Source organism: Microtus pennsylvanicus, chromosome 3 (genome assembly GCF_037038515.1).
Source record: "Microtus pennsylvanicus isolate mMicPen1 chromosome 3, mMicPen1.hap1, whole genome shotgun sequence".
NCBI lineage: Eukaryota > Metazoa > Chordata > Mammalia > Rodentia > Cricetidae > Microtus > Microtus pennsylvanicus.
In genome coordinates, this window is record NC_134581.1 from 14,335,627 (window position 1) to 14,351,272 (window position 15,646).

Here is a 15,646-nt window from a genome sequence, read left to right on the forward strand (position 1 = left end):
AAAGAATTGTATATTAAAAACTGCTTTGTGGTGGTACACATCTTTAATCCCAGCACTTGGGAGGCAGAGGCAGGTGGATCTCTATGAGTTCAAGATCAGCCTGGTCTACAAGTGAATTCCAGGACAGCCAGAACTGTTTACGCTGAGAAACCTTGTCTCAAAACAAAACAAAACAAAAAAACACCTTGCTTTGTTTCACTAGTCTGTTGAATGTGCTATCATCTTATTTCCAATAGACAGAACTAATTCTGGCAGATTGTCCTCTGACCTCTGACACGTGCTGTCACACACACATACACACCCCGTCAAGATGGCCACATAACACACACAAAATAAAAACAAATGTAAAACAAGCAAACATACATAACAGAGGTAGGACAAGCAGGCTGTGGAAGCATCTTGGAGGACCACCCAAGCCCCCTGGCTGAATGATGAGGCAGGCCAGGATTTGGGCAGCCCTGGGATAAGCAGGCAGTCCCAGCTACTGGGTTCAATTTCTCAGCATCCTGGGGAAGGAGAAAACCTAGCCTCTGAGCATCAGGGCAAACCTGGGGCAAGACCTAGGCCCTGCTACTTGGATGGGCCACTCCAGCAGAACTGGCGTCTGCCGGCCAAGCAGACATTATGTCATCTTTGCCTCTGGAAACCACAGTCCCGCCCTCCTGGGTCCCCAGAGGCCCTTCTCCCTGGCCAGGATCCCTGAGTTCTGAGCTCTCTGTGTCCCCTATCAGACTCCCAAGGAACTGAGTGAAACCTCTTGGGCTTCTGTCCAAGCGCTACTTCTAATTCCCACTCCCCCATCCCTTGGGAGTAAACAATCTAACCTTAAACAAAGGCCACTGCCTGGGCCTTGAGGAAAACACAGCCAGGGTGAGTGTGCTGTTCGTGTTTATTTCTTTATACCCACACTTTGTTCCAAGATAAAACCTGAAGGAGCTGTGTTTACTGTATTTCTCCTGACCCCTCCCTGAACCTCTAGTACCAGCAAGATAGTGGAGCATGCATGCGTCAAAGAAATGTAGAGAGTTCTTCTTGGCCCCTTTGTAGCCCCTTTTTAATTTTTGACTTTACTGTCACTATGTAGCCCAGGCCAAACTTCTAGGCCTTATCTTAGTGTCTCAAATGCTAGGATTATAGGCATGACTCACCAGAGTCACTGTATGCAGCATTTTTTTAATTTTGTTTAGAAAGATACGTTTTTATTTGTTTGTTTGTTTTGAGGCAAGGTCTCATATAGCCCAGTTTCTTCTTGAACTTCCCATGTAGACCAGGTTGGCCTTGAACTTCTGGTCCTCATGCCTATATATTCCATTCTCTTAAGAGCTAGATTTAGCGTTCGTTGCCAGCCAGCCTGCGCCATGGGCTGTCTCTTTGGGCGCACCGTGCTGCGGGCGTTGCTGTGCAGGCCACGCATTCCAGGCCTGCTGGTGCGCCCCAGTTCTGGAGGGCCTTCCTGGCCCCAGGAGCTTACTCTGGTTGCCCTGGTTGTGGTGAAGCCAGATGGGGTGCAGCAAAGGCTAGTAGGTACTGTGATACACTACTTTGAGAGGCGGGGCTTCAAGCTGGTAGGGATAAAAATGTTGCAGGCATCAGAAAGCATCCTTGCTGAGCTCTACCAGGATGCAGAGGAAGCCATTCTACCCTGCTCTTATCAGCCACATGAGCTCCGGGCCTGTGGTGGCCATGGTTTGGGAAGGACGCACTGTGGTCCACATCTCAAGGACCATGATAGTACACACTGACTCAACCAAGGCAGGAGACTTCAGTGTTCACACCAGCAGGAATGTCATCCATGCTAGCGATTCTGTGGAGGATGCCCAGAGGGAGATCCAGCTGTGGTTTCAGAGCAGCGAACTGTTGAACTGGGCAGACGGAGGTCACCACAGCAGCTGCAGTGGAGTCTGAGGGTTTGAACTGCCTGCTGTTTTTCAGGGTTCATCCATGACCAACTACCTCTGCCAACAAGAACTCAAGCCCATACCCCTCCCATCTTCCAAACCATGCCCTGTTCCCCTTTTGTCCAACTTCAGCTCAGGGGAGTCTAAGCCTCAACTTTATGTGCCTTGTATCTAAGCCAGAACAATATTGGACCATAACCTTCAGTACCTAAGTGCCAGACAACCTTTCGGACATTGTCGGAGGTGATTTTGCCTGCCCCAAAGGAGAGACATTAAAATCTTCTGGAAGGGGCTGGAGAGATGGCTCAGTGGTTAAGAGCATTGCCTGTTCTTCCAAAGGTCCTGAGTTCAATTCCCAGCAACCACATGGTGGCTCACAACCATCTGTAATGAGATCTGGTGCCCTCCTCTGGCCTTCAGGCATACACGCAGAAAGAATATTGTATACTAAATAAATAAATAAATATTTAAAAATAAATAAAATCTTCTGGAAAAAAAAAAGCTAGATTTTTTGTTTGGTTTTGTTTTTGTTTTCTGAGACAGGGTTTCTCTGTGTATCACTAGCTGTCCTGGAACTTGCACTGTAAACCAGACTGGCCTTAAACTCACAGAGATCTGCCTGTCTCTGCCTCCCAAGTGTTGGGATTAAAGGCATGCACCACCACTGCCCAGTGAGTTCGTATTTCTTTAGATTGATTTGTTTGTTTGTTTTAGGTATATAGGTGTGCATAGCTGCCTGCATACACAGTTATGCATCATGTGCATGCATGGAGGCCAGAAGAGGGTTTCAGATCCTCTGAAGCTGGAGTTGCACAGGGTTGACAGCCACCATGTGGATGCTGGGAAATGAACTCAGGTTCTCTGCAAAAGCAACAAGTGATCCTAACCATTGGGCCACCTCTCCAGCCCAATATCTCTCCAGTTTATGTTTCCAATGAATCCTAAGTACTAGTCCAGACTCAGCACTTAGAGACCATTGTGTTAGAAATGAGGACCATCCTGGGTCTTCACTGTGAACAGGAAGCGGAAGAACTGTCAGATGTTTGGGCTTCTACCAACATGGGTGCTCAACAGGGCCCTGTGATACATGGGTTAAATGTGAAGGACTTCATCTATTATGTATTTATTTCTGTGTATAGGTGTTTTGCCTGTGTGTGTGTGTCTCTGCAACCATGTGTCTGCCCGCAGAGGCCAATGACAGACATTTAAGGCTTTGTTTATGATAAATAAAACTACTGTGGTTGAACTGGTTGTGGTGGTGACCTGTAATCTAAGATTTGGGGAGGTAGGAGTGGGAAGATCAGGAGTTCATGGTCTTCTTCAGCTACATGAAGAATTCAAGAACATCCTGAGGCATGCGGGACAGTCGCAGAAACAAACAACTGCACAGCTCCTGTATGGACCTCAGCTTCCTAAGGTGACAGAGATGGAGAGGAAGCCTGGCATGGCCAGCATTTGGAAGACGGAAGCAAGGGCATCAGGAGCTCAAGGTCATTCTCAGCTGCATGTAGCCTAAACTAAACGAGGAAAAGAGAGGGGAGCCCCTTGCTTCTCCATCAGCACCTAACCTGGAAACCATCCCAAGCTTCTCTCATCCCATGGTCATGGCTGAAATGTTAGAGGTGGTTTAGAGGCGGCGATTAGAGGGTTTTGCCTTTCAGCTAGATGAAATTTCTCAAAATAACTAGGATGAGAGCGGCAACAGGATTGACCCATATCTCTTGAAAGTCCTGAAGCTTTTCATCCCTTGCCTTCGATGTTCCTGTGCTCCAAAAATAGCATCCTGTCTATGTGCACGGCCAGAGACAAACCCAGGACCCAATATGCAACTCTACTGTCGCCTTCTGTTCCATTGCTGGTTCTTGGCTTCGTTGGCTAGATTGGGTTTGTGTCGTAAGTACATCCTGGGGCAGAGCTGTAGAGTATTTTAGTTCATTCACTAGATTTTTAATTTTTGGGGGTGTGTGTCTCTAGAGCGGCTTTCTCTACATGGCCCTGGCTGTCCTGACACTCAATAGGTAGAACAATCTGGCCTCAAGCTCACAGAGCTCCATTTGCCTCTGCTTCACGCAATTCCAGCGAATTAAGGGCACGTGTCACGATGTTATTTCTCTTGTATTTTATTATTCTTTGATATTTTGAGATAGTCTCAATATATAAGGTAAGCTGGCCTCAAACTTGTAATCCTCCTGCCTCAGGTTTCTAATGGCTGGGATTGCAGGCATGAGCTACCACATTCAGCCCTGTTTACTTTTGAGATATTTAAGGGATTGTGGAAGGACATAGAGCAGGAGGATCACTTATGTAGATTCTGTATACAAACACACATTCTGTATACATTCCTTTGTAAGGGCTCAAAGAAACCAACAGAACAAACACCATTTTCTCCAAGCCAGGGACCACTTCTTTTCTTCAGTGCAGCTTCTGGGCCCAAACCATACACTGTGCCTCTTGGTAGAGAAGGTTCTGGCCTCATATCTACGGTCTGGGTTAGTTCCTGTGCAGACTGTAGCAAACCATCCCTATGGGTCCCAAGCTATGTTTAGAATGATGTTCTCCAACCTGTCTGCTTCCCTGAGACCTAGATAACAGCTGTGGTACACATCAAATCATCAGAGGAGAGGGGGGAAGGACTTTGTTCTTGGCAAAGGGATTAATCAAAGTTTCAATTCCAAAGGGCAGATGAGAGGCCCTAGCCTCTCTAAAGCAGCTCAGCCTTTAAGATTAAATCCAGACCCTTTCCCAGGCTGCCATTCTACCGCTCCATTACCCAAATGCTAGACTTCGAATTAAAGCTGGAGATTAGAGAATTTCGTTTTTGGGGTTTTTAAAAATTACATTTTAAGGACCTGGAAAGAGCGTACACACCTTTAATCCCAGCACTCAGAGATAGAGGCAGTGGATCTCCGTGAATTTGAAACCAGCCTGGTCTACATATCTACGTAGCAAGTTCCAGACTAGCCAAACTACACAGTAAGACTCTTAAAAAAAAAAAGGTGGGGGGCGTTTTTGAGGGAGATGGCTAAGTGGTTTCCAGAGGACCCAGGTTCAATTCCCAGCACTCACTTGGCATCTCACAACTGTCTGTAACTCCAGTCCCAGGGGAATCTGACACACTCAGACAGACATACATACAGACAACTGCCAATGTACATGAAACAAATTAATTAAATTGACATTGTATTTAATTGGTGTGCACGTGTGTAGGAGGCCTGCCTCTCCGTGTGGTAATGTGTGTGCTCAGAGGTCAGAGGACAAATCTGGGCGTCCTCTCCTTCCATGCTGTGCTTCCTGAGTAGCAGGCACTAATAGGCTTTTTGTGTCCCACCCCCAGGAAGTTTCTCCACTGGCACAGTGAACCATATAACATGAATTTTAATTGTTCTTAATAATAAAAATTCAGAGTCAGCTATCGTGGTTAAAGCTAGAGGATCAGAGAAGCAGCGCAGTTACTCAATTCTTTCCTCTACCAACGCTCAGACCAAGGGGCTAGCCTGTCTTCAGACAGCCTGCTGCTCAGACTGCCGCCTCAGACTGCACTGAGCTCCTTCCTGGCTCTTGGGCTGGGACTAAAGACGCGTGATCCTAAGTGCTGGAATCACCTTTGTGTGAGCTCTGTTTCTCTTAGACTGGATCAATTTTGTATATCCCACATGGCCTTGAACTAACAGAAGTCCATCTGCCTCTGTCTCCTGGGATTAAATGTGTGTGCCACCACTGCCTGGCCTCTAGTAGCTTTTAGCTCCGCACTCTGATCTTCAGGCAGCTTTGTTTGTTAAAACACAAACAAAATATCACCACAGAGCCACATCAAGCTAAACTGAAAAAGTATTACAAGAGGTATATTGAGGCAGGGCGGTGGTGGCGCACACCTTTAATCCCAACATTCGGGAGGCAGAGGCAGGTGAATCTTTGTGAGTTCGAGGCCAGCCTGGTCTACAAGAGCTAGTTCCAGGACAGGCTCTAAAAGCCACAAAGAAACCCTGTCTCGAAAAACCAAAAAAAAAAAAAAAAAAGTATATTGAGCAAAGCAACTCCCAGGTGGGTTCACTGTCTCAGAGAACGAGGCCAGAGAAGTCGGGCACCCAAGCCAAGACAGGAAGGTTTTATAGATTGTAGGTAAGAGGTAATGATTTGCCTGCCACAAGGTGGGTTTGTACCTAAGTATGGTCAAAAGCTGGGGTGCTGGCATCAGAGGAGGAAGTTGCAATACTCACCAAGAACTGGGTTTTTGGTGCCTTTCCTTTGTGTGTAGGGTCTCTGAGCAGATTTGGAGGTGGGGGAGGGAGGGGAAGAGAGGGAGGAAGTGAGGGCAGAATCGGCTTCCCAGACCATGCAGATAGGAGCTGGAGTCTCCAACCCAACACCTATCATCTTGCCAGACATGTTTGTTTTGAAACAGGATCTTTTCTGAACCAGGCCTGCCTCTGCCTCCCAACAGCTCTCAGCCTCAGTCTGAGGGTTCTTAGAGGCAGGATCACCATTTTTGAACTGAGGTCATGGTAAGAGCCAGTGGCTAGCTGCTTTGCTTTTCTGGTCTTCAGGTTGAACCCCAATATCTGACTCTGAGTTTTTATTATTTGTGCTACAACTGGCTGTCCTGGAACTAGCTCTATAGAGCAGGCTGGCCTCCATTAAAGGTGTGAGCACCACCACCAGCCTCTTTTTTTTTTTTTTTTTTTGTAAGACAAGGTCTTTCTACATAGATTTGACTGTCCTAGAACTCACTATATAGAAAGGGTTGGCTTTTTTTTTCTTCTTAGATAGAGTCTCATGTAGCCCAGGCTGGCCTCAAGCTCACTGCATGGCCCAGACTGTTGCATGTGAACTCTGGATCCATTCCTAAAAGATGGCATTGCCTGGCTTTCTTCCTATTCTCTACAGAACTCACGGTAGAGAATTGAGGCTAACGGAGCAGCTATGCAGGTTTCTGTTGTTTTGCGGACAGGGTTTCTGTGGCCCAGTCTGTGTAGAGATGACCTGTGAGTGTTTGAGACTGAGTCTCACGATGTACCTTGGGGGGGGAGGGGGCGGTTTGAGACAGGTATCTCTGTGTAACTGTCCTGTCTGTTCTGGAACTCACTCTGTAGACGAGGCTGGCCACAAATTTACAGAAATCTGCCAGGCTCTGCCTCCCAAGTGCCAGGAGTATAGGCGTGTGCCACCACAGCCAGCTCACTGTGTGTCGTAGGCTGAAGGCGAACTCACAATCTTCTTAATTCCCCGAGTGTCCTGAATGCATGCACTACATGCCCAGTTCGGTGATTAAGTAATTATCTAATTGTGTTGCCATGTGTCAAACTTTGGGCCTCATGTCTGATGAGCACATGACCTATCACTGAGATATGTCCCCAGCCTACATATTATTACATCTTCACCATCTCAAGGTGGTGCATTATTATATTTAGTAAAGTGTTTGTGTGTGTATGCTTGTCTATGTATGTGAGTGCAGGTGCCCATGGAGGCCAGAGGCATTGGATCCCCTGGAGCTGGAGTTAGAGGGACCTGATGTGGTTCTGGGAACAGAACTTGAGTCCTCTTCAAGAGCAGCAGCTGCTCTTGACCGTGGAGCCATCTCTCCAGCCCTGTTCTAATAACAAGTCCATGTGTAGAGTTTCTTACTCCACATCCTTATTCTAAAATTTCATTTATTATATTGTCTTCATATAGAGGACACATCAATAATAAATTGACGAGAACAGGTGCTACTCATATTTTATTTATTTACTTATTTCTTTGGTTTCTTTCTTTTTTTTTTTTTTTTTTGGTTTTTCGAGACAGGGTTTCTCTGTGGCTTTGGAGCCTGTCCTGGAACTAGCTCTTGTAGACCAAGCTGGTCTCGAACTCACAGAGATCCACCTGCCTCTGCCTCCCGAGTGCTGGGATTAAAGGCGTGCGCCACCACCGCCCAGCTTTTCTTTGGTTTCTTGAGACAGGGTTTCTCTGTGTAGCTCTAGCTCTCCTGGAACTCACTTTGTAGACCATGCTGGCCTCATACTCACAGAGCTCTGCCTTCTTCTGCCTCCTGAGAGCTGGAATTAAAGGCGTGTACCACCACCGACCACCTAATTTTATTGTTTTGTTTTAAGTTTTTGTTGTTCTGGTGTTTTTGGCTTTTGTTTGTTTGTTTGTTTTGAAATAGGGTCTCATATAGCCCAGGATAGCTTTCCATTAAACTTACTAGGTAGACTAGGCTAGTCTCCAACAGGATTCTTCATCTTCATTTCCCAACTGCTAGGATTACAGGTGTCCTGTACCACTTTGCCCAGCTTCAGTCACTCTTTGCCTACTCATTTGTCCCTTTGTCCAAGCGTCAGAAGCTTCCAAGTGCTGACTGTAAGCCAGAATCTAGAAAGTGCACCAAGAAAAAACCAAAGGGAAGATGTGTGTGCCACTTGGCCATTTTGATGATCTTTCCCAAGCATGGCCTTGCTGGCCGCCCCAGGCCCTTCAAGGCAGGAATAAAAAAACAGACTTACTAGGCAGTAGTGGCACAAGCCTTTCATCCTAGCACTCAGGAGGCAAAGGCAGGCGATCTTTGTGAATTCAAGGCCAGCCTGGTCTACAGAGCTAGTTCCAGGACACCTAGGGCTGTTACACAGAGAAACCCTACTTGAAAAACAAAAACAAAATGAAAAGAAAACAGACTCCTCAGCTGGGCGGTGACTGCACGTGCCTTCAATTCCAGCACTCGGGAAACAGAGGCAGGAGGATCTCTGTGAGTTCGAGGTCAGCCTAGTCTATAGAGTTCCAGGAAACCAGAGAAACCCTGTCTCAGAAACAAAAAACAAAAACAGAAGGGAAGAAAGAAAGGAATAAAGAAAAGGAACGAATGAACGAAAGAGAGAGAGAGAGAAACAGGCCCTCGAATTTGGTGATTCACCCACAGAACCAAGTAAAAAGTTGCCGCAGTCATACTTGGCCTCAGGCCTCCGGACACTGAATCCAGTTCACTTAACAGAGCACCTCCTGCTAGAGAATGGGGTAATTAATAAATGAGTAAGCTCGGCCCCTCCCTGTGAGGCTCCATAATTGAGGCTCTCGGGACAGTGAACGCCTCCCCTCATTGTAGCTTGTCCCTAAGCGCCCCATTAGAGGTGCTTGTTTTTGCAGCTGCCTTCTCTCCTCATAGGATCCTAGAAGGCAGAGGTGGTCCTGAGACGTCTGTGTTCTAGGAGTCTGCCAGAACAGGTGTCTCAGCAACGCTGATGTCCATCGAGAACTTTAGCTGCCAGCAGTGGAGCAGGGAGGGTTAAGAGCCTCGGTAGAGTTAGCTCCGGCTATGAAGAGGCTGGGAAACAAGGCAGGGTCTAACTTCTGACCGTAGGAACCAGACCCTGAGAGAGAGGAGCTCTGTGCTGGTCAGAATGTGGGTTGGCAAGACTAGGACGCCCCAAACCTAAATAAAGGCAAGAGTAAGAAATCCGTCTACGAGGGTCTCCGACCTCAGCCGACTCAGAGGCAAGATCCAAGGCTTCTTCTGGAGGCTAGGGTTGCCCAGACAATCTCCTGGTCAGGAAATCTTCTGTCTGAGAGGCCAGCAAGATGGCTCAGTGGGTAAACACACATACTGCCAAGTGATCCCTTGGACTTCATGAGGAAGGAGAGAGGTGACTCCCGCATGCCATTGGTGACCTCCACACTGGCACTGTGGCATGCACCCCAATTAATAAATAAATGTAAAACTTTTTAGAAAGATTTATTTAGCCAGGTAGTGGTGGTGCATGCCTTTAATTCCAGCTCTCGGGTGGCAGAGGCAGGAGAGTCTCTATGATTTTTGAGGTTAGCCTGGTCTACAGAGCAAGTTCCAGGTCAGCTAAAGATACACAGAGAAAGCGGGGCGGTGGTGGCACAGGCCTTTAATCCCAGCACTAGGGAGGCAGAGGCAGGAGGATCTCTGGGAGTTCGAGGCCAGCCTGGTCTACAAGAGCTAGTTCCAGGACAGACACCAAAGCTACAGAAAAACCCTGTCTCGAAAAACAAAACAAAAAAAAAGATACACAGAGAAATTTTTAATTTTTATATTTTGCGTATGAGTATTTTGCCTGAATGGATGTCTGTGTACCATGTATGTGTCTGATGCCCAGGGCTGCCAGAACAGGGCAGTATATACCTTGGACTAGAGTTACAGATGGTTGTGAACTGTTATGTGGGCACTGGGAATGGAACCCAGGTCCTTTACAAGAGCAGTAAGTGCTCTTAAATGTTGAGTCATTTCTCCAGCCTGCCCCCCCCCCACTTTTTTTAAATTTTTGTTTTTCAAGACAAAGTTTTCTGTGTAGACCTAGAACTCACTCTATAGACCAGCCTGACCTCAAAATCTCAGGAATCTGCCTACCTCTGTTTCCAGAATGCTGGGATTGAAGGCATAGGCCGCCACCACCAAGATATATATATTCCATTCTTTCTTTGAACTGTCCCTGGGCAGTGACCTCACCCTGAACAGGCATGAAAACATATGACTTTGTGGCCCTGCCCTGCCCTGTCTGAGTGTGTGGGCAGGATTCACGGGAGCCTTAGTGCGCAGAGGCAGGTTGTGGTGTGGTAGGAGATGTCAACTTTGGAAGGGACTTCAAGCCTGAAGGTGAGCATTCCCACAAACAGGGTCCACGCAGGTCCCATGGGATGGTGCTATTTCCCAAACTCTGATACCTTGAAAATGCACAGCACCTCTACTGACCACTGTTCCTCTGAAGTAAACTTTGTGGAGAACAAGGAGAAAGCTAGGCCTGGCAACACAAACCTGCAATCCCCCTCCTTGGGGGAAGAACAGGGCTTCAAGGTCATTTTCTGCTAAGTGGTAAATTCAAGGCCAGTCTAAACTAGAGGAAGCCCTAGCTGGGGAGAAAGAGATAAAGCAGGAGGGAGGGTTGGAGGGAGAGAAGGAGGAGGGAATATATAACTCTTTTCATGGCAAGTTGTGGTGGCCTGCATTCGTAGCAACTCAAGAGTCTGAGGCAAGGGAATCATGAATTTTAGGCTGCAGAGCAAAACCTTGTCTCCAAACTAACGAAATACTTCAATGATCTTAATCAAAATGCTGAGAAGTTGAGACTGGGCATGGTAGCACACATCTTTAATCCCAGCACTCTGTAGGAGGCTGAAGCAGGCAGATCTCTGTGAGTTCCAGGCCAGCCTGGTCTACAAAGCGAGTTCCATGACAGTCAAAGCTACACATAGAAATCCTGTCCTGAGAAAAAAAGAAATCCAAAATGCAGACAAGGGATTGATCAGAATAAGTAAATGAAAAATTGTGTGGCTAAATCATTGAGAGAGCAAATGAAAGGGTCACTGATGCCACCCAGGGTGTCTCTGGAGGGGGACTGAATTGGGCAGAAAAGAAGATTAAGGTGTCTCACACGAGGGAACAGCTTGTTCACGGATAGTGAACTGTCAATGGGCAAGTGACCGAGGAATGCTGAGAAATCTGGCTGGACCGGAGGATGGACAAGGACACAGGAAGTGAGGCAGGAAAGGCCAGCAGGGCAAAAAGGAACTCGAGACCTCTCTGTGACCTTCAGACAGACACTGAACAGCTTGGGTGCTTGAGAAACTTTGGATTTGGAAGAGAAATCAACATTTGGGATGAGAAGGAAAGCTGCAGGCCTGGGAACATAGCTCAGTGGCACAGAGCTTGCCCAGCTTGAGCAAGGCCCTGGGTTGGAGGAAATGGCTTCATAGATAAAGCAGAGACCTGAGTTTGGATTCCCGGAATCCACATAAAGTCAGATGAAGCCCTGTGTATCTACATCCCCGCAACACCTGAGTCAAGATGGGAGGTGCACAACAAAGACTCCCGGGAAGCTCAAGGTAGAACGTGAGGACCAACAGGAAGTTATCCTTTCTCTGACCTCAGTACACACGCCATAAACCCATGCTTTCACACACATGCGCATAAACAGTCACATGTGGGAAGCAAGAGAAGTCCTGAGTGAATGTGTGTTGTTGACATGAGCATGGCCATAGCAAGGACCCCAGTGCCTAGGACCCATGGAAAAGGCAAAACTCCCCTGCTCCGTGTTGACGTGTTGACAGTGTGTGCAGGAGGTATCAACTGCAGCTTCCTGCTGGATGTTTATAGCTGGGACCACTCCCTACAGAGACCTCCAACCACATAAGCCAAACCTGCCTCCTCCAGGCAGATGAGGTTCCTGGCTGCTGCTCCACTAGAGTGTGTGGCCCACCGAGCCCAGCTTTTCTGTACCTGTGTCTGTGTGTCTATCCTTTTCATCAACACAACGACAAGTACAAAGCTGTGTAGGCTGAGGTGTGCACGAGGAAGTACACACAGGCATACACACACACACTTCTACTACTACACATATTGAAGAACAAAAACAGTGGGCGGGAGAGATGGCTCAGCAGTTAAGAATGGACACTGTTTTTCCAGAAGTCCCCGGTTCATTCCCCAGCACCCACATCAGGTGGTTCAGCTCATAACTACATGGAACTTCAGTAACAGTAGATTTAACACCTCTGAGCTGCCTGCACATACATGGTGGATATGCAAGCATACAGGCACATATACAGGAAATATGACGACGATGTCTCTCCATGTAACTCTGGCTGTTTTGGGACTTCCTATCTAGACCAGGGTGGCCTTGAGCCTACAGAGATCTGGTGGATTCTGTCTGTTGAAAGATGAAATTAAAGGCTTATACACCACTCCCAGCAAAACTTTTTTTAAAGAAAAACAAAACAAAACAACAAAACCTTCTTGTAGGCCACATATGAACATCCTCTCTCCCTTTATTCTGAGTTGGGGTCTCATGGGAGGCTGGCCTCAAATTCCCTATATCATTAAGGATAGCCTTGAACTTCTGCTCCTCTTGCCCCACGTTCCTAGTCCTGGGGTTTCAGAGATGACCACCCCAGCAGGTTTCGGTAGCACTGGATTCACACCTGCTTGGAAAGCACTCTCCCAGGTCAGTTTCATCCTCAGCCCTCTCTCCTCTCCTGGGAAATGAGATCTCACACTACTGCGCAGGACAGCCTGGGACTTGACTTCTGTCTCCCTTGTGCTGGAATTACAGGCATCCAGTACCGTATCCAGCTGTGTTTTGACTTTGACCAACATCTGCAGGAAACATCAACCCCTCGTCCCTGGCTCACCGAAGTTATTTGGGAAAGAGAGGGTTCCATTCACTTCCCCTTAGGGTGAATGAGTTCCTTAGAGCTCTGAGAAGACTCCTACTGGAATAGAAACACATCTGGATGATCCAGGGAGGGAGGGATAGGGGAGGGATGGAATGAGGTCATGGTCTAGGGAGGCTACTGCCCAGAGAGACTGCCAGTCAGCTCTGTGCTCTGCCTATCAACTCCCAGGGTCTTGTTTCCTCTTCATCTGGGAGAGTTCTCAGCAGCCTGCAGGAGGTTGGTGATGGTGGTGTGTGCTTACAATTCCAGCAGGTACAAAATTAAGGCAGGAGGATCACCACAGGTTAGACTGGGCTACATAGTAAAATCCTATCTCAAAAAATTGAACAAAAACACAGGGCTGGGGATGTTGGTAGAGAGCTGGCTCAGTATGCAGAAAACCCTGGCTTCTGTCACTTGCATGCACAGAATAAAACCAGGTGTGGTGCTTCCTGCAATCCCAGCACTCAGGAAGTAGAGGCAGGAGGACCAGAAATCCAAGGTCCTCTTCTGCTCTACGGTGAGTCTGGGCAGTCTAGGCTCTGTGATACCATTTCAGGGCAAACCAAAAAGAGATGGCTTTATATTACTCAGTATAATATATTCAAAAATATAATCAAATAAGAATAGAAAGTGGTTCTCATTCCTGTCTCAGCAGGTTTCTATGACTAGGTGGTGGGTGGCAGGAGAGGGTGGAGGGAGGAGAGCACCCATGGAAAACCAGCGTTGTAAGCCAGAATATAGACCAGGCTGCAGGCTGGGCGGTCACTGCATGCCTCAGCCTGGGCTGGCCAAGTAAGGTGAATCATAGCCTCTCCTCAGGGCCTGTCTGTCCTTTTGCAAAGGGGAAGACTCCATGCGGAGGACTCACTGAGATAATTTTTGTTTGTTGCTTTGTAGCTGTATGGAGCTGAACCAGGCACTGAATTTACCCTGAGTGCTGGACTCCTACTGACTCCATCTGAGATTTGGAGTACTTAATGGAACGGCAGTAAGAACCTTCTAGGCATCGCATCATTTAATTCTCCAGTCACTCCACTATTTATCTGCGTATTAGCGATCATAAATCTGAAGTTTCTATCTGCCCATCCTCTCAACGCTCACCAAATCCTGGGGCCACAAGCTATTCAGTCACCTGTGTTTTGGGTCATCTCCCACCTGTCAGCACATCTGGACCCTCTGAGCCAGCCAGATGTCTAGGCAGGCCACGAAGCTCCCAGGCCAGACACCACACCCTATTTCAGCCCAACCTGACCAGCAGTTCCTGACCCTGGTATGTAGCTTGGCAGCTGTCGGGGCTTGTCATTCTTCTCCCTGCACACCCAGTTGTTTGGACACTGACAAATGCCAGGCAGGTGACGTGCCTCAGTTTCCACCAGCCTTCCCCCTTTACCCTCCAGTGCAGGGTAGGTATGAGGAGGTCAGGGGAGAAGCAGGGTGTGCCCCAAGATCAGGAGAGCAGGTCATGAACCTACCTAGAACTGGGACTCTGGACAACAAAATGCTGGGGCATGGTCAGCTGGGTCTGGGAACAGACATGACATTCAGGGATATGAGTAGCCAGGAGGAAGCTGTTGCCCAGATAATTTCTCCTATGTCCAACTTGGATCAAGTGGTGTCCAACCTCTTTCTGTATTCAGAACTCTCGCATGAGGACTCAGCAGGAGGAAGGAGAGAGGGGTCTTCTATCCATAAGCTGGAAAATTAGGTCTCATGAGAACTCACTGCTGAAAAAAAATTGAAGCCCACTGGGCAGTGGTGCCACATGCCTTTAGTTCCAGCACTAGAGAGGCAGAAGCAAGTGAATCTCTGTGAGTTCAAAGTCCAGCCTAGTTTACAGAGTGAGTTCCAGAACAAGCTCCAAAGCTACAGAGAAGGGGGCTGGAGATATGGCTCAGAGGTGAAGAGCACTGATTGTTCTTCCAGAGGTCCTGAATTTAATTCCCAGAAACCACATGGTGGCTCACAACCATCTGTCATGAGATCTGGTGTTCTCTTCTGGCTTGTAGGTATACATGCAGACAGAACACTGTACAAAATAAATCTTAAAAAAAAAAGCTACAGAGAAACCCTGTCTTGAAACACCCCCCCAAAAAACAAAACAAAAGCAAAATTATGTCAAAACTTAATGTGATGGAATATACCCTTCATCCTAGCACTTGGGGGGCAGAGGAGGATGGATCTCTGTGATCTGATCTACACAGAGAGCTAAGGCCAGTCCATTCTTCTTAGTGAGGCCTAGGATAGCCAGGACTACATAAGGAGACCCTGTCTGAAAACACACACACACACGTGCATTGGGGTGAGAGGGAGCCTCCCAAATCCTCAACACACTAGCCCTCCCCTCTAGACTCTGCTAGGGAAAGAAAGTATTCTTTGTGAAATTATTTTGCAGTAAAAGATTTAAAACGGGAACTGGAATGATGGCTCAGTGGTAAAAGCACTGGCTGCTCCTCCAGAGGACCTGGATTTGATTCCCTAGAACCCACATGGCAGTTCACAACCACCTGTAACTCCAGTCCCAAGGGATCTGACACCCTCTATGGGTGCTAGGCACACAAGTGGTACACAGATATACATGCAGATAAAATACCCATAGACATAAAGTTAGA

At 47.5% G+C, this 15,646-nt stretch overlaps 1 pseudogene; it reads left to right on the top strand.

Annotated features, from left to right (window-relative positions):
• Positions 1-1,358: 1,358 nt before the first annotated feature.
• On the top strand, positions 1,359-1,905 carry LOC142846706 (nucleoside diphosphate kinase, mitochondrial pseudogene; annotated as a pseudogene).
• Positions 1,906-15,646: the final 13,741 nt, after the last annotated feature.